The sequence below is a fragment of the Mirounga leonina genome, unplaced genomic scaffold (genome assembly GCF_011800145.1).
Source record: "Mirounga leonina isolate KUSES-001 unplaced genomic scaffold, KU_Mleo_1.0 Mir_127, whole genome shotgun sequence".
NCBI lineage: Eukaryota > Metazoa > Chordata > Mammalia > Carnivora > Phocidae > Mirounga > Mirounga leonina.
The window spans coordinates 68,561,951-68,580,307 of record NW_023270316.1 but is presented as its reverse complement, the minus strand read 5'-3'; the positions used below and the strand labels follow the sequence as shown (position 1 = coordinate 68,580,307).

General features: G+C 44.8%; 1 pseudogene; it reads right to left on the bottom strand.

Moving 5' to 3' along the window:
• Positions 1 to 805: 805 nt before the first annotated feature.
• LOC118009711 lies at positions 806 to 905 on the bottom strand (annotated as a pseudogene).
• Between the last annotated feature and the right edge of the window lie 17,452 nt (positions 906 to 18,357).

The following is an 18,357-nucleotide window of genomic DNA, read 5'->3' as shown; positions in this document are numbered from 1 at the left end:
TGGCTCAGTCAGTTGAGTGTCCAACTCTTGGTTTCAGCTCAGGTCATGATCTCAGGGTCCTGGGATCAAGTCCCGCATGAGGCTCTTTCCTCCGTGGGGAGCCTGCTTCTCCCTCTGCCTCGGCCACTCCCCCTGCTTGTGTTCTCTCTCTTTCTCTGTCAAATAAATAAATAAAATCTTAAAAAAAAAAAAAGCTTCAGTCATTGTTACTTGCTCTCAAATCCTTTCTATCTCTTTTTTCATTTTTTTGTTGATTTTTTTTCAACTTTCCTCTTTTTATCTCTTATGTCTCTTAAGGCATTATTTCGTGTCTCTGTTCATTCTTGTGTTTCTTCTGGTTTGGTCTTTAATTCTGAAATAAATTAAAAAAAAAAATGATACTTTCCTGAGTTCTGCAACCTCATTTCTGAGTTTTTCTAATTTTGATTTATGTTTTCTTTCATGTGTTACATACTTTTTAAAAACATCTCCTGTCGTTTTGAAGTAGGAAATTATAGTTTTTGATCTGCTTTGTGGGCATGTCTTTCTACCGTGCTCTACTTGGAGGGGTGTTATTCTGCTCTTTATTTCTTTTTTCCTTATGATAAGTTTGTATAGGATTTGACGTTGAGAATTTTCTGGTTGTCAGCTTTTATGTGGACTCGGTTTTCCGGAAACCTTAGAATGAGATAGAGTTCAAAAATGTTTCTCTAACTCAAAGAGTGCCCACTTCTGTCATTTTTGCAGAGTTTACAAAATTTGGTGACTTGCTTTCTGAGATTTCCTGGATCAGTTTCCTCCCTGCTTTGACCTGGGCCTTTTCTTTAGAAGTGTGAAATGATTTATGAATTCGCCTATCACTTCTGCACAGGGGCCATGCTGATCTCTGTATTGTTCCCGTTTTAGTTTATGTGCTGCCAAAGCAAGCCCGACCATAGCCTTTTTTTTTTTTTTAAAGATTTTATTTATTTATTTGAGACAGAGAGAATGAGAGAGAGAGAGCACATGAGAGGGGGGAGGGTCAGAGGGAGAAGCAGGCTCCCTGCCGAGCAGGGAGCCTGATGCGGGACTCGATCCAGGGACTCCAGGATCATGACCTGAGCCGAAGGCAGTCGCTTAACCAACTGAGCCACCCAGGCGCCCCCGACCATAGCCTTTTAACAGGTTTTGCTGCTCTAATAATTATTTCCACAGAAACTAATATTAAAAAAAAAATGCAAATCTGATTATGTCACTTCCATCCGCACCCTGATTCCTCAGTGGCTTCCCACTGCACTTGGAATAAAATCCAAACTCCTGCCGTAGCCCCACAGCTCTGCACGAAGTGGCCCTTGCCTTCCGCTCAGGTCTCATTTTCTACCTCTCTGCCCTAGTGCCTTAGCTCTAGTCAGACTCGTCTGTGTTCTAGAACAACCAAGCTTGTTCTGCCCCAGGGCCTTTTCACCTGCCATTCTCGTTTCTTGGAGCTCTCTACCCCTGGGGCTCCAGCTCTCCTGTGCCTGGCTCTTTCCCATCCTTCAAATATCAACTCAGAAGTAACCTTGACCAAGGTGATTCTTGGTCTTACGGCCTGTATCCATTTACTCTGGTACTCATCCATCCGTTCATGGCTGTGTCTGCTTCATTCTCTCGACCGTGGGCTCCTTGCAGACAGAGAGTTAATGCTCTTCGTCTTGTGTTCCCAGCACATTGTGGGCAGGCAACAAATCTTTCTTGAATGAGTGAATAGATGTTTTCTCTGGAGAGCAGAGATGAGAGGACAGGTGGGAAGATACCCAGGGAGTAAATTGGGAGATTAGGAGAGAAAAATACTCTCCAAACTTACTGTTCTGCTCTGTGGCATTAAATGTGCTTTCTTCTGTAGTCCCTTATTTGATCCTCACAAAACCCTTCAAACTGGAGCAGGTATGATTATTCCCACTTAGAAATGAAGACACAGAAGTTTTGTGAGTTTAAATCTGAACTTACAAAGTCGGGAGGGAGTGGATTGAAGACAAAAAGCCATTTGATTCGAAGCCCAGTGCTTTTTGCATTAAATCGGGGTGAGTGTGTCCCTAGGACAACACGACGAGACAAGTGTTCTTTCGTGGATGATAGATGATTGAAGGTAAATCCACAGAGGAGAGTTGGCATTGCATTAAGCCAATGCAGCGTCACTGGAACAAGGGTATAATCTTGAAAGGGCTGTGATGGATAGGACCCATCTGGGCATACAAAGCCTGGTGTGGATTTTTTAAAAATGACAGTCTATCATTTTGTTTAGAACAGAAGCCGAGAAATGAATAAAGGTGGGCATGTGATGGGTCAAGAGGAGGTGGGAGGCAGGAAAGGGTTGGTAAACAGGGCCGTGCTGGGTCAAGTGAGGGCACCTGTGGTGTGGAACCTGTGGGGTTATGGATGGCAGCCAGCTGTGTGGGATCTGAAGGGGTAATGGGCAGTTGGTGGCAGGGGGTGGCCAGGAGTGCCTCTGCCAAGGTGGAGAATGAAGCGAATGCCTCAAGTCAATGCCAAATCTTGTCAAAGTCCTTTTGGTGTCCTGACCACGGGAACCCTCTGAAGTGAGCCTTCAGTGCATGGCTTGTGTGCGTTTCCTATGAACTCCTTTATTTTCTTTCTTGCTTCAAACTTTCTCTTTGAACAAGCTGAAAATTGGATTCTGGGAGAAAAATGGCATGAAGTTGCCACCTTCATTCTTCACTTGTTCATTCTTTCAGTAGGGGTTCCTCCTGTCTTCTCTGTGGGTCTTCATGGATGGTGGATGCAGGCCACTGAGAATCAGAGACTGACTCTCCCTGGAGCCGCTGAGGGTGTCCTGGACAGAAGCAGGCTGCCCTCTCCCATTCTCAAGCAGCAATCTCCCTGCCCCACACCCTCAGCCTCTACGTGGGTTATGTAGAGGCATTTGCTGAGCCCTGGTTGCTCCCCTGGATGGAAAAGGCATTTGGAAGTTGGTATGAGACCCTCTAGCCCCATCCGTCCCTGCCCAGCTCCCTTGTCCCACCTGTCCGCTTGGTTTCTCCATCTCTGGCCACAGATGCTTGGACTCTGCCTCTCCATCAGGTTGGTCAGATCAAGGCAGGGATGTGCTCTGGTGAAAGGAGCCTGCTCTGGGAGATCACCTCACCCCAAATACTTGCCCCATTGCTTGCTAAAATTTCACTCACTTCCTCCAGCAACCCTCAAAGGTACCCTGTTTCAGAGTCCCAGAGTCAGTCCTAACCCCTCCTCCCCTTTCCCTCCCTCTGCCTCACTCACGCTCGTGGGAATCACACCACTAGTACCCACTACCAGACCTGGAAGCAGTGGTTCTCAAACCTTTCATTTATTTAATTTATAAAATCTAAATACCAAATTTTGGGTGGAAGCAGACACTATCTCATGTGTATGGACTCTCATGTGTATGTCTCTAGTGTATGGACTAGAGGTAGAGAGATAGTAGCAAAATAGGAAAAGTATGTCGGGGGAAATTATAAATTAAGGAGATTTTGTCCATGAACATGGTTCCCCTCCTCCAAATGAGGACCCAGGGATTAGGAGGTTCCGGCGGCAGAGCCCCTCTGTGCTGTGAGGATGAGGCAGCATTTGAAGGAGGGAGTGACAGGAAGGGAATCAGGTGCACTGCACACCTGCTACGGTCAATGCTGGGGGCTTCCCACATCATTGCAGGTGGGCCCAGAGGGCGGGAGAGGGTTAAAAATAGCCAAGTGGTCGCCAGGAAGCCCCATGACAGCATTTTACCCTGGAGGAAAGCTGTGAAGAGGTTGGGGATGATAATAATAGCCAACACTTATAATAATGTCCACACCATGCCCAGCACTGTTGTTTTTTTTTAAACCACTTTACTGAGATACGATTGATGTACAAAAAGCTGTATGTAATTAACATATACAACTTGATGAGTTTGGAGATAGGTATACACTCATGCGGGGAGTTTGGGTGGCTTAGTCGGTTAGGGGTCTGCGTTCGGCTCAGGTCATGATCCCAGGGTCCTGGGATCGAGCCCCGCATCGGGCTCCCCCTGCTCAGTGAGAAGCCTGCTTCTCCCTCTCCTTCTGTTCCTCCCCCCTGCTTGTACTCTCTCTCTCTGTCAAATAAATAAAATCTTTTTTAAAAAGTATACAAACAATTACTACAACCAATGCCATAAACATATCCATCGCCTCCAAAAGTGTCCTCCTGCCTTATTTGTTCATTCATTCATTCATTCCTGCACTGTTTTAAGTGCTTTACATATATTAATTTATGGAATCCTTACAACATCCTTATGAGGTAAGTGTGCTTGTATTATTACCATTTTACAGATGGGAAAACTGAGGCACAGAGAGTTAGAGAGTTAATTGCCCAAAGTTAGTTAGTAGAGGTGGGCTTTGCAGAGTCTGTGTTTTTAACTACTGCCTTACTCAGTCTTGCTGAGAACCCCCCCTGCAGCATTCACTGCTCCCCACCAACATTTAGCCTCACCAAGTGTGTGTGTGTGTGTGTGTGTGTGTGTGAGAGAGAGAGAGAGAGAGAGGAGGGGAGAGAGGGTAAGAGAGAGAGGGGGAAAGAGGGGGAGAGAGAGAGGGAGAGAGAGAGAAAAGGTGAGAGAGAGAGAGAGGGAAAGAGAGAGAGGGTGAGAGAGAGAGAGAGAGAGAGAGAGAGTAAGGTGGGGGAGGGAAAGAGGGAGAGAGAACATGTCAACCCAGAACAGCCCAGAACAGAGCCCAGGGTCAGCGCTAAGCCTCAGCAGCACTGAGCCTCTTTTCCTCAGTCCTGTATCCTTCCTACCCACACAGCACTCAGGAAATGTTTGTTGACTCAATGAAGGAATAAACTTAGATTTATCTGAGTACAGGGCTCCTGTAGCTCTTTTGTTAGCAGTTATTTTGTGGCCTTCGTTATGACCCAGTTTTCTTTTTTTCATTTGGATGAAAAATGATTTTGGCATTTAAACAGCATGACTTCATTGTTGATTTTTAAAATCTACCCCCACCATCAAATTCCCCTTTTGGTATTTTGCCTCTCCTGATATATTTAGAAACATCAGTCTTTGTAGTCTTTTTCTTCTTCCTTTTGAATCTATGATGCATTTTAACAGGGGATATTCTACGTATGCAAAATAGTATTTTCATTTGAGTTTATTTCCTTCACTCCATGATAGAGGTTAAGAATATAGCCTTTCGAGGGGCACCTGGGTGGCTCAGTCGTTAAGCTGTCTGCCTTCGGCTCAGGTCATGATCCCAGGGTCCTGGGATCGAGCCCCACATCAGGCTCCCTGCTCTGCAGGAAGCCTGCTTCTCCCTCTCCCACTCCCCCTACCTGTGTTCCCTCTCTCGCTGTGTGTCTCTCTGTCAAATAAATAAATAAAATCTTAAGAAAAAAAAAAGAATATAGCCTTTCGATAATAAAGAACTTTCTTACTATCTTTTCAATTGACGGAACAGGCAAAGAAAACACCATAATTGTGTGAAATGGTCTGATTTAGAAACCAATTATAAGGAACATAATTACCTACTAATAAAATACGCATGTAAGTCCTTCGTTTGCTGCTTCTAATGCACTGTAGACAAATGTGTAGCTAGCAGAAACTTGCATGAAGTAAATTGAAAGCCAACCATTTCTAGATTATGTCTGAAAGTCTTGTGACAGCCAATGTCTCAGGATCAAAAATAATACTATTTTTTTCTCCTGCAAGTGTCTCAGCATCTCCCCGTGCGAGCGTGTGTGTACATGTGAGTACGTGTGTGTGAGTGTGTGAGTGAGTGCCTGTGTTGGAGTGACGGGGTGGCTCGGGAGGGATATTTCTCATCGGAAATTAAGGTCCACAGCTCCCCCTTTCTGTCTAATGATGATTATCAAATATCTCTGGGCTTCAAAGCCGGAACTCTAAGGTTCTTTTTTATCATAAGGATGCAAATGAGTAAAAAGCTCCCCTGGTTCCCTTAGGAAGCACATCATTAAAAAACATCCCTTTGCCCACCTCAATTTCCATAAGCTGTGCCGGAACAAGGGAGCTGAACACCCCGCGAGAAAAGAGAAAATGGTAGGCGATGCTTCCTCGGAGCCCTCTCTCCCTCCTCTGCAGGGGTGTTTGTGAGTCGCCTGCCAGGCTGGGGCAGGGGGGCCGAGGAGGGGTCAAGCGCACAGCCAGCCATTCTGCCTGAGGCATTCAGAGCCTCGGTCAAGCCCAGATGTAACATCAGAGTAAAGTCCTGTCCTCAGGCTGTCCCACTTGTGTCATTGACATTATGCTTTGTGCTTCCTTCGTCCTACTGCTCTGCTTCCATCTTCTCACTTACTGCTCTCTCTTATCGATTCTAAAGACATGTTTTGGAGGGAGAGGGTGTATTTTAGCATCTTTGAAATCAGGATGCATCTCACAACCAGTAGTTGTCGTTGGCTGCATGGGGACAGAAAGTGGCCGTGTGTCTTGCAATCCACGCTGCCTTAGGGCCGATGCGCTCTCAGTCATGGCAAGTCTGCGGGCTTGGCGAAATGGTCTCCCTTCCCGGCCTTGCCACCTGCCAGCATTTCACACCAACTGCGTCCTGAAGGACGTGCTGGCAACAACTTGGGGCCCCAAACGTGTGCTGTGCTTTCTGGCCAGGCCATCTTTGCTCCCGGTGTGTCTTCGGCCTTCGATGCTTTGTCCGGCTCTGCCCGTGGAAATCAGTCCAGCTCACAGACTCGGGTGTGATGCAGAGACTTCCCCGATGATTCCCACCCAGAAATTATCCCTTTCTTCCCTAAAATCTCCATAGAGAGCTGTTCGTGCTTCCTGTGGTCTTTAGAGCCTTTCTGAAAACTGCTAGCCAGATTATTTTTCTTTCTTAATAAATTCTTATTCTTATTTTGCTTGGTATATGTAAGCAAAAGATACATTTAAATCCTCAAACATTTGCTTTCCTAGGGGCAATTTGGTAAGGGATGTTTGGCGGAACTCTAATTCAGATGCAGTATCTGCTATTAATTTTTCTATGTAAGGATCAAAGAAAGGACATGAAAATATGAGTAAGAATCCTTTACTCTATAAAAAAGAATGCTTTACTCTAAATGTTTTATTATTTATTCTAAAAATTTCATATTTTTTTTCAAATTTAAAAACTCCAAGGCAAATAGAAAAATAGAAATATTTCTGAATTTTTCATCTCCCCTCTCCCATCCCTAGGCCTTTCACCTTTACGATCCTTGATAGGTAATGAGCCCAAATTATAGCAGGAGGGGAGGGGTGTTTGTCTTAAAAGCCAGGGTGGAAACATAGATTTAACTCTGCTTGGCTAGGAGGAGCTCTTTCAGAGAGTTCTGAAATGAGGGATGTGGTAAACAATTTTTCCTGTCCCAGCTTAGGGAGGACTGGGACACTGTGGTCACTCAAAGTGGGAAGAAGGGCATGGCCCTGAGGGTGCTCAGCATCCCCAGCTCACACCTACAGAGCTTCTACTGTGTGCCAGGCAGAGGACGAACACCAACGGGTTACGGAAGATGGGTGCCTGGCGCTAGAATTTCCATAATGCGTGCTCAAACGAGCCAGACATTTTCCATTCTCCGGGTTAAAGCAGTGAGAAGCAACAAAGGTTTGAGTCTGAAGGAGTGGAAGGAAAGGACTGCAGTAAAAGTAGTAAGATAAGATAGAAGAGTTTCAGAGAGTAAATGGTAAGTTCAGTTAGGTCCCCAAAGAAGTCTGCACTGACATACCATTAGTTGAAGAAACCGTCTAAGCTATTATCAGTTTTAGCAGTGTTGAATCATTGCATTGATCTGTCTTTTCATGGTTCGTTTTGTGTCTTTTAAGTGAGAATGGGATCCACGGCATAACTGAAAATCTTAAGATTGTTTTTCAGAGCACAGCATGGAAACGGTAGCATACAGACTCTGTTGGCAAAAGGCCTTGTGGTCTTCCACCAAAGGGTTGATTGGCAATGTAGTTTCTTAATTCAACTCCAAAGCAATTAAACATTTATTGAGCATCTGCTGTGGACTAAGAGTTATGCTAGGCATGGGAGATGCAAAGATGCAAAGTGAGAAACTGTCCTCACCCTTGGGTTTCATTCATTCATTTATTCAACAAAACCCTATTCTAGGCACTGGTGATAAAACAGTGAAGAAAAAAGAAAAGGTTCCTGCCCTCATGGAGGTCACATTACAGCAGGGGCAGGAAAATAATATAAGAGCAGCCTGAGAAAGAAAGAGAAAGCAGGTAATCACAGAGAGGACGTGTGTCTATTTAAGATGAGTGGTCAGAAAGACCTCTCTGAAGAGATGGCATTTGGGAAGAATTCTGAATAAATCAGGGAGTGAGGGTGTGTTAGCTTGCGGGAAGAAGATGCTGGACAGAGAAGAGCAGGTGCAGAGGCCCTGAGGTGGGAGGTCTTGTGTGTCTGCACAATGCCAGAAGGCAGGAGCCAGGCTTGGTGAGCAAGGGGGGAGCTGCAGAAGGTGAAGAAGGCCAAAGAACCAGGTTAGACTGTGCAAGGCTTGGAGGACACTTTGGGCCTTAAATTTTATGCCGTTTTATTTTGATTTTTGCAGTTTGATTTTTTTTTCTTTTTTTAGCATATGGGATTGTAAAAAAGGAAAACTATTAACTGAAACATAACAAACACGCAGAAACATACACAAATCCCAAGTGTACAGACTGAATATATCTGTGTAACTGGCACTCAAGGTTAAGAAACAGAATTTGAGCAGCACCCCATCTTCGTGCCGTCTCCCAGCCACCCCTCCCTCCCCACAGAGAACCACCTTCTGGTTTCCAGAATCATGGACTGATTTTGAACTTCATATAAGTGAAGTCACACAGTATATACTCTTTTATGTTGGTTTCATTCCTTCAACATTGTGCTTGTGGGATTCTTCCATGTTGGGTGTGGTAATTGTTTGCTCTTCTCATTGTCGTATCATATTCCACTGTATGAATGTTCCACCGTTTCTTTATCCATTTGGGTGGTTTCCAGCTTTCGGCTATTTCAAATACGGCTGTTATGAGCATTCATTTATGTGTCTTTTGGTGTCTATGTATGTGTTTCTGTTGGAATAAGTCTAGGGATGGAATTGCTGGCTCATGGGATAAATGTATGTTTAACTTCAGTCAATAGTGTCAGTTTTCCAAAGTGTCTGCATCATGTTTTACTCCCACCAGCATTTGATGAGAGTTCCAGTTGCTTCATATTCTTGCCAATGCTTGGGATATCTTGTCTTTTTGCTTGTCTTAGCCATTCTGTTGTGTATATGGTGGTGTGCCATTGTAATTTTAATTTGCATTCTCCTGATAACTCCTGAACTTAAGCACATTTTCATTTTCATATATTTGTGGGCCATTAGGATATCTTATTTTGAGAGGTAACTATTCAAATCTTTTGCCCATTTTTTTTTTCTGTTAATTGTCTTTTTTAAAAGTTTATCATTCTTTATATATTCTGGACACAAGTCCTTGGTTGGATATTTATAAGCAAATGTCTTCTTTCACTCTGTGGTTTGCCTTTTTATCCTCTTAATGGTGTCTTTTAGGGGGGAAAAGTTCTTAATTTTAATGTAGCTCTTTTATCATTTGTGTTTTAAGAAATCTTTTCCTGTTCAAAGCAAATAAAGATCTTCTGTTATGTTTTTGTTTTGCAGCTTTATTATTTTATCTTTCACATTTAGGTCTACAGTCCATCTGGACTTCATTTCCTTGTATGATGTGAGGTAGGGATTGAGCTTCAATTTTACACATATGGGTAGCCATTTGACCCAGCACCATTTATTGGAAAGGTTATCCATTCTTCACTAAATTTAGTTTTGAGTGTAGTGAGAAGCTGTTTGAGCCTGTTCCAGAAGGGATTAGCATGATCATATCTGTTTTGAGAGGATCAGTCTGGCTGTGCTGTGAAGAATAGACAGTGAGAGGCAGGAGTGAAAGCAGGGAGCTGGGAATAGAGGCTGTTGTAACAGGCCAGATGAGAGATGGTGGATGCATGGAGTAGGAGGCTAGCAGTGAAGATGAAGAGATATATTTTGAAGATCTTGCTTCACAGGGCCAGCTCATGAACTGGATGCAGGGCATGAGTAAAAAGACAGAAGTTAAAAATGTCGCTCTAGGGCGCCTGGGTGGCTCAGATGGTTGAGCGTCTGCCTTCGGCTCAGGTCATGATCTCAGGGTCCTGGGATCAAGTCCCGCATCGGGCTCCCTGCTCCTTGGGAGCCTGCTTCTCCCTCTGCCTTTCTCTCTCGCTCTGTCTCTCATGAATAAAATAAAAAAAAAAAATGTCGCTCTAAATTTTTTGGCCTGAATAATTAATCAGATGGTGGAGAACCACTGGAGGGTATCTGGGCTCTCCAATAGCCATGAAAATAATTCTTGCTGTCAGACCTGTATTCAAATTTGTTTTAAAGTTTTATTTGTAAAGGTGTAGAAGAAAAGTAGGTTTATTAATTCAGCACTAATTTGTCCTTTTCTCCTTTGTCTTTCATCTGTCATTGAAGCTGGAAAATGAAAATACCTCCCAGCCTCCCTTGCAGCTAGCAATGGCCACATAACATAGTCCTTGTCAACAACCACTATCAGAAGTTTCCTGGAGCCCAGAGGAGTGCCTGGCACATGGTAGGTGCTATAATATTTGTTGAGTGAAAGAATGAAAAGTATGAATGATATGATTTATTTATTCATGAGAGATAGAGAGAGAGAGAGAGGCAGAGGCAGAGGGAGAAGCAGGCTCCCCGCGGAACAGGGAGCCCGATGTGGGACTCGATCCCAGGACTCTGGGATCATGACCTGAGCTGAAGGCAGACGCTTAACCGACTGAGCCACCCAGGCGTCCCTGAATGATATGATTAAAGATACAAGATGTAGAGGAGAGATTTCTGGAATAACATCAATGAAAAAGAAAAAAGAAAGTGATTGAGAGGAAAGGATGAGCAGCTGGTTTTGGCAAAATAGGAGGACAAGTTTTCTCTGAGAGCAGGTCACAGTTGTCCTGATGATCACCTAGTCGAAGGAACTCTTTTATTACTGACTTTGACTCTGGCGACTTAATGTTGATTACCCTCTCTGAATTTACTTTTATCCTCTCTTCTAGTTCTCTTACTTCTCTGGTCACTATTTTTTTGGAATAGCTTTATTGAGCTATAATTCACATCCCATACAATCCACCCATTTGATGGGCACAATACAATGACTTTTAGCCTATTCACAGATATGTACAAACTTTACTTAAAAAAGAAACCTGTACCTCTTAGCTATCACCTTTCTACCCCCACCCCCAGCCCTAAGTAACTACTCATCAAGTGCTTTTGTTTTTCCTTACCAACCTGGATCTTCTTTTCTGTCTTCTTTGCCTAATTGCTCTGGCCAGAATCACCCATATAATGTTGAATAGAAATGGTGAGAGACAAAAATGAATGTCTTTGTCTTACTCTTGATCTTAGGTGGAAATTACCCAGTCTTTTACCATTAAGCACAATGTTATCTGTAGGGTTTTTGTAGATGCTTTTTAATTGGGTTGAGGAAGTTCCTAATTCTTCCTACTCCTAATTTTTTGATTATTTTTATCATGAAAGCATGTTGGATTTTGTCAAATGCATTTATTAAGATGATCATATAGCATTTGTTTTTTATTCTATTAATTTGGTCTAGTATATTAATTGATTTTTAGATAGTAAATCAATCTTCATTCCTGGGACAAACCCCACTTGGTTAAGAGTGTATAACTAAATTTATATGTTGCTAGATTTGGTTTGTTGATATTTCATTGAGGATTTTGTGTCCATATTCATAAGAGATAATAGTCTATATAGTTTTCTTTGGTTTTGGTATATGGGTAATACTGGCTACACATGTGAATTTGGAAGTGTTCTCTCCCCTTCTATTTTCTGGAAGAGTTGTAAAGAATGGGTATAAAATCTTTAAATGCTTGGTAGAATTCAATGGTGATGCCATCTAAGCCTGTTGTGGGTAGTTCATTGATTACTAATTCAACCTCTTCACTTATTATAAGGTCTATTCAGAATTTCTATTTTTTTTTAGTCAACTTCAGTAGTTTGTGTCTTTCTAGGAATTTGTCCATCCCATCTAAGTTATCTAACTTATGGGCACACAACTGTTCATAATATTCTTTCACATTCTTTTTTATTTCTGTAAGGTTAGCAGTGGAATCCCTTCTTATACTTCTGACTCTAGCAATATTTTCTTGGTTGATCTGGCTAAATATTTGTTGATCTTTCCAAAGAACCAGGTTTTAGTTCCATTGATTTTGTTTATTATTTTTCTATTCTCTAGTTTATTAATTTCTGCTCTGATCTTTATTATTTCTTTCCTTTTGCTTGCTTTTGGTTTAGTTTGTCCTTTTTCCAGGTTTTAAGGTAGAAGTTTAGGTTATGGATTTGAGATTTTTCTTCTTTCTTAATATAGTTATACATCTACAGTATGAAATATAATACCTTAGAGAAGCTAATTGGGAAGGGAGCTGCCTGAGAATCTGATCCTATTAATAGACTGTAATTTGTGCTGCCCAAATCTGGAGTCCTTTCCTGGATGGCTCTTGGTTAGCAGTCAATGGAATGAGCTTTCATATTTATAAGGAAATATCTGGAGAGAGATATAGGCAGGGAAAGGACTCCTCATGATAAAGTGGGAGAATCAAGTGTTTCTGCCAGACACAGAGGGGAAGCCAGGCAGAGGGACTCTGGGGAGTAACAGAGGCAAGGTGGCAACCAGGGTGGGGCAGAGGATGCAGACAAAGTCCAGTTCATACAGGCGACAGGACCGGGTGGAGTGATGGGAGATAATTCAGCAGGTGTTGAAATTTAGAGCCAACGAATAGTAGTAGGAGAGGGGACCAAGGCCATTTTTATTTAAATATTACAAAATAAATGTGACTTACCAACATTGGTGACATCATGGACACCTAGGCAGTCTGGCTTTGTCCATGTGTCTTTCTCCCCAGATGAGAAGTGAGTCCCTTGGCTCATCTGAGGACATCACATCTCACACAGTATGGGGCTTGGTTGTTGACTTAATCAATGAGTGAGACATGAATAAGGATGGGAGAGACTGGGGAGAGAATCAAGAGGCTGAGAGTGCTGGAGCAGGCCAGACAGGGTTGAGTGATCAAGAAAGAGGATTAGCTAAGACCCAACAAGAAGAAATTCAGCCAGACTTGGATTTCCAGCAGCTATGTTCCCTGAGAGGAGAAGGGGGCCTGAGCACCTCAGGTCCAACGGCTTGGGATCAGTATCGCCGGGTGTTTTTCCTAAAGCCAGCCGCTTTACCTTTATAAGAAGTGTTGCTTGAGTGACTTTGCTGTGTTTGGATAATACTAAGTAAAGCGATGATTTATGGGCAACTATTGGGAGTAGCCGTAAAACCCAGCCCTGGGCTAGCGAGATAATATTGCTATATTCTCTGGAAGATCTCCTCTTCAGAGTTTATTACCCTTCTCATGGCTGTAGCCAAATAAAGTTATGTTTGCTTAAACCGCATGTGCTTATCTGAGCTGTCTTCCTTTTAAGAAAAAAAGAATGATACAGTGACATAAATCTGCCCAACGAGTGCCCTGGAGATCAGACTGATGGGGCCACGTGCCAGGGGTGGGGGTCGGGGGATGGGCACACTGGGAGAAAAAGTGAAAGCAAACAGTCATGTTTGTACAGCACAAATCTTGCAAGTGGATATCACTTTCACACACCGTTCCAGGGGGCCCCAGTGGCTGAGACCCTTCCGTGTTTGCTTATTTTGTTTAGCAAAGAGAAATGTCCCCTGTTACCACCCCCCCACTCCCCCCCCCCACCCCCACCAGTCTAGCAGACTTCATGAACTGTTTGCCTGGAGGGGATCACAGTCAGTGAGCCAACCTGGAAGGCAGGAATAAGGCTCTCCCAGCAGGCTATTTGTTTCCAAAGGGTGTTTTTTTTTTTTTTTTTTTTTTTTTTTTTTTTACAACAGCTAGGTAATGTTCCATCTGATGACACCAACCATATTTTTAGGACTTTCTCTGTTCTCGTCCTCCTGTCTTCAGTGTCACATAGTAGGCACTCAGTAAATATCGCTTTGCTACGTTGGGTTTGTTCCCAGGTTTTGTCCTTATGAGCAAAGCCGTGGTGAACACGGGTACCTGCCAGCCCCATGAGGCTCATCACGTCCCCGGCATAAAGTCTGAGGAATGGACTTACTAGTTTAGAGCAGTGCTTCTCAAGGTGCACGCGCACCATCTGGGGGTCTTGATAGAAAGCAGGATCTGATTCTACGGGTCTGGGGTGGGACCTGAGAGGCTGCATATTTAGTAAGCTTCTGGTCATGCTGATGCTGCTGGTCCGGAGACCATACTTGGAGACCCGAGGCCCTAGCCAAGCCGGTGGGGCCGCTCCCCTCCAGGGGCAGGTTTGAGTGGACCAGGCCCTGTGTGTTAGGAGAAAAGAGAAAACTGAGCCTTGGTCTTCAAATTCAGTCCCCAGACTGTCCGGGTGAATTTGTGCTCTCCCCTCCCGAAATATCAGAAAGATTAAAGAACTATCAGTGGTGAGTTTTGGGATCTGTTTGGAAGCAAATTGATATGCTGAGAGCCCAGAGAAATCAGTAATGAGCTGATAAATAGGCTGCTGGCAACCTGCCCATTCTTCGGAGCCTCCATCCAGGCCCCACGCAGGGGCAGGTGATGGGAGGGGTGAGCTCAGGCTGCCTTCGCTGGGCACAGTCACGCTGCCCCAGTCGGCCTGGGGCTGAGAGCAAACTGCTCCCTCCCTCCTGCCTCCCTTGTGGGGTCTGGAGGGACACTTCCCTCAACTCAGCCATGAGTCAGCAGGAGCCCTTTTCTCTGAAGAAACTTGTCCCAAGCTCCTGATTTCCCTTCTGTCCAGGTTCACTACTTCTTATGTTTGTGTCCAGGACTGGTCTCTTCAAAGTAGCACTCAGGGGGCCAGCCAGAGAGAGCAGGGGTGGGGGGCGGGGCTGGGGGGGTTAGTGTGTATCCCCAAGAACTTCCGTTGCAGATTTACAAGTGGACTTGGAGCTCCGGCTTGTGATGTGCTTGACCTCCAGGGGTAGTCTTGAAAAGCTGCCATGGTGTTATCGGTTCTTATGAATGGTTTCATTTGGAGAGATTTGCCCCTGAGGTGATTTTGTGAGATGCAATCTAAAACCGAAATAAAGAAATGATTCACCGAAAGCATCATTTGGCCTGCTAGGGGGAAGAAATCATTCCTTCCATAAAGGCCTTTGTCTGCTAAGAACTAAACAATGGGAAAATCCTGAAAACATATTTCAAATACTGCAGTTATTCTCAGGTGATCTGCTATGTCTTATGTTTCTGCTAGTTTGATTACAGGGGAGAGAAAATTTTGTTTTCAGCAGGCAATTCCAGAGAACCGACCAGTGCCAGACACCCCCTGGGCCCCAAAGGAGTGCAAGAGAGGTCTAGCAAATGTGGGAGCTGCTTTCACTCGGCTACAGGACCCAGCTAAGGGGACAAACCAAAGGCACCCAGAATGTGTCAGGACCCAAGACATGAAGGAGCACATGACAAGGCTCGGCAGACGCAGACTAGCCTGATGCGTACAGAAGTCTGATTTCCCAGGGGAAATCTCCCACTCTGCGTTTCTGGGAGTCGTGTCCCTTGTGTGGACCACTCGCATGCCTCTGTCGCTTATGATCTTCCAAAAAAGTTAGTTGTGAATTTGTCTTAACTCCCTAACTCGTAAGCTTCTTGGAGAATGTTAGATCTGGCTCGACCTGGTAGCTGTTGTGCATCATAGACTCTCGGTCTCTTACGAGCCAATGGCTAGTGGAGGATCAGGTAGAGACAAATCAACAGACAAGGGCTTCCTGGAGGAGATGACTTTCCTCCTAGCTTTTGAAGAAAGTGACGATCTTGGATTTGGTGAAATTATCCCCTTGATTTTCCTTTTCTCTGTTTCGTAGGTTTCTCTATATCCTGTTTTTATTTATTTTATTTTATTTTATTTTAGCCTGCTCTTATTGTCAATATGACTAATCCTCCAGGCCCTGCCATGTGTGTCTATCTGCATCAGTAGCATCTGTATCTATATCTATCCTCTTTTCTTTCATCATCTTCACCCTCATCTTCATTGACATGACACCTCCCTTCCTGCCAAACTTCCATCAGACCTCCCGGTGCATCAGGGTTAGTCCCGTTCACTAACTCAGCTTGTTGACAAACACGCCTGCGGGTTCCTCCCATTTTCCTTTGTCACTTGAAATCTCAGGAAAGGATTTTACTGGCCACCTGACTCTTTCTGTAGTTCCTTTGCTGAGCTGTTGATTCACGGTTGCAGCCGTTTGCTGGACTTTGTGAGCCTCCATCCAGGCCCCACGCAGGGGCAGGTGATGGGAGGGGTGAGCTCAGGCTGCCTTCGCTGGGGACAGTCACACTGCCCCAGTCGGCCTGGGGCTGAGAGCAAACTGTCACCTGTGACTTTGACCAATGACAGGAAGTCACGGCTCGGGGGCAAAGATGCTGTGGCATCAAAGCCGGCAGACCGTGTCCATCTGCCCTTGTTTGTGAGAACATTTCCGACCCAAATTGAAGTGCTGTCACCTTTGCCTGGGTCTGACTCATGAGCTAATTAATCATGTTTGTGGCTAATGAAGGGCTATGGGAATGACTTGATTCATCTTCTCTTTCAAGAGTCTTTTGGAGCGGACTCTGTACAGAGCATGAGTTCGGCTCCTGTATCAGCAGCTTGACTGAAATATTTATTGAGCATTTACCACAGACAGGGACGAGGAGGGCCAAGAATCACAAGGAAGGGAAGAGGGGCAGGGGCGTTAAGCTTACTTCCCGGGCCTGACAGGCAGGTCTCTGGGAAGCAGGGGACACCCATTAACATCTGATCCCAGGACGGGGCCAGCTCAGCCCTGCTCTCTTCTATGCTCCTGGCTGGTTACGGGCAAGCTAGAGCTCAGTGGGGTCTCTGGGGGAAGAGCCAGAGGCAGGAGCAGAAGTTGAAGCCTTCTAGGGGCGCCTGGGGGGCTCAGATGGTTAAGCGTCTGCCTTCGGCTCAGGTCGTGATCCCGGGGTCCTGGGATCGAGCCCCGCATCAGGCTCCCTGCTCGGTGGGGAGCGTGCTTCTCCCTCTGCTGCTCCCCCTGCTTGTGCTCTCTCTCTGTCTCTCAAATAAATAAAAATAAAATCTTTAAAAAAAGTCGAAGCCTTCTAGACAATCCTGATAATGGAACTGGTGGGGAAACAGAAGAATGTCAGATTATATGTTGTATTTATTTTTTAAAAAATTTTTGTCATTTTTTGTGGTTGTATTTAGTGCACATTTTATCGCACAAATAAGAGTGTGACCATTAGGTGAGGGCAGTGGGCAAGGATCAGTCTGGTACTTAGCACTGCCCAGTAGTACTAGAGAGGAACACCGGGCACTAAGCAAAAAGCACTCAGGCTCCCACAGTCCCAACTCAATAGCCAGGTGAGGCTTTCATTAAAGACTATTCCTCCCAGTAAGGGAACAACCTTCTTCCTTCTCTCCCCTCTGCCTCTTGTCTTCCCCACAAAGCCTTTTTCAAAGCCGGGGCTCCCTGCTGCCGGGGCAGCACCACGGGGTGTGTCCTTGTGCAATGTGTGCACGGTGTCATCATTGCTTAACTTCAAGGGCTCGCTCAACAAATGATTTGCTTCTCAACAGTGCCTCTTATATACCTCTTTAAAAAAAAGTTTCTGGAAATATAAATAAAAGCGGAGACTTTTGAAAGGTCCCTTGTCATGACTCTCTTCCAGTTAAGAGAGTAGTCGTGTGTGTGTGTGTGTGTGTGTGTACATGCGAGGAGGAGATGAACACTAAGTCGGTCTTTTGGGATGTTTATGACTTGATTATCACCAAAACTAATGGTCAAGTTAAGCGCCACAAAAGTGGCCTCTTTCTTTGCAAACCAAAACTAGAGCAAAGGTTTATCATGTTTCCTTCCCCTCTCCACCTCCCACCCCGCCCCCATCTCTCTCTCTCTCTCTCTCTCTCTCTCTCTCTCTCTCTCTCTCTCTCTCTCTCGGCAGTGCCCAACAGCAGAGGATGAGAGGATACTGATGAAGGAGGCATTCCCTGGCAAGAATTAGAACACAACTGAAATGGCTGTACCAGCTTCTCTTCCCATCTGTGAACATCTCTTCAACGACGGGTTTCTAATTCATTGTGCTCTTTAAAAACTGGCACATGACTGCAGGACTTTGCTGTGAGCAGAATCCTGGAGTCTCAAGGGGCCCCTGGGTGGCTCAGTCGGTTAAGCGTCTGCCTTCTGTTCAGGTCATGATCTCAGTGTCCTGGGATGGAGCCCCGTGTTCAGCAGGGAGTCTCCTTCTCCCTCTGCCCCTCCCCCCACTCATGCTCTCTCTCACTCTCACACTCTCTCTCTCTCTCTCAAATAAATAAATAAATCTTAAAAAAATAAAAAAAGAATCCTGGAGCCTC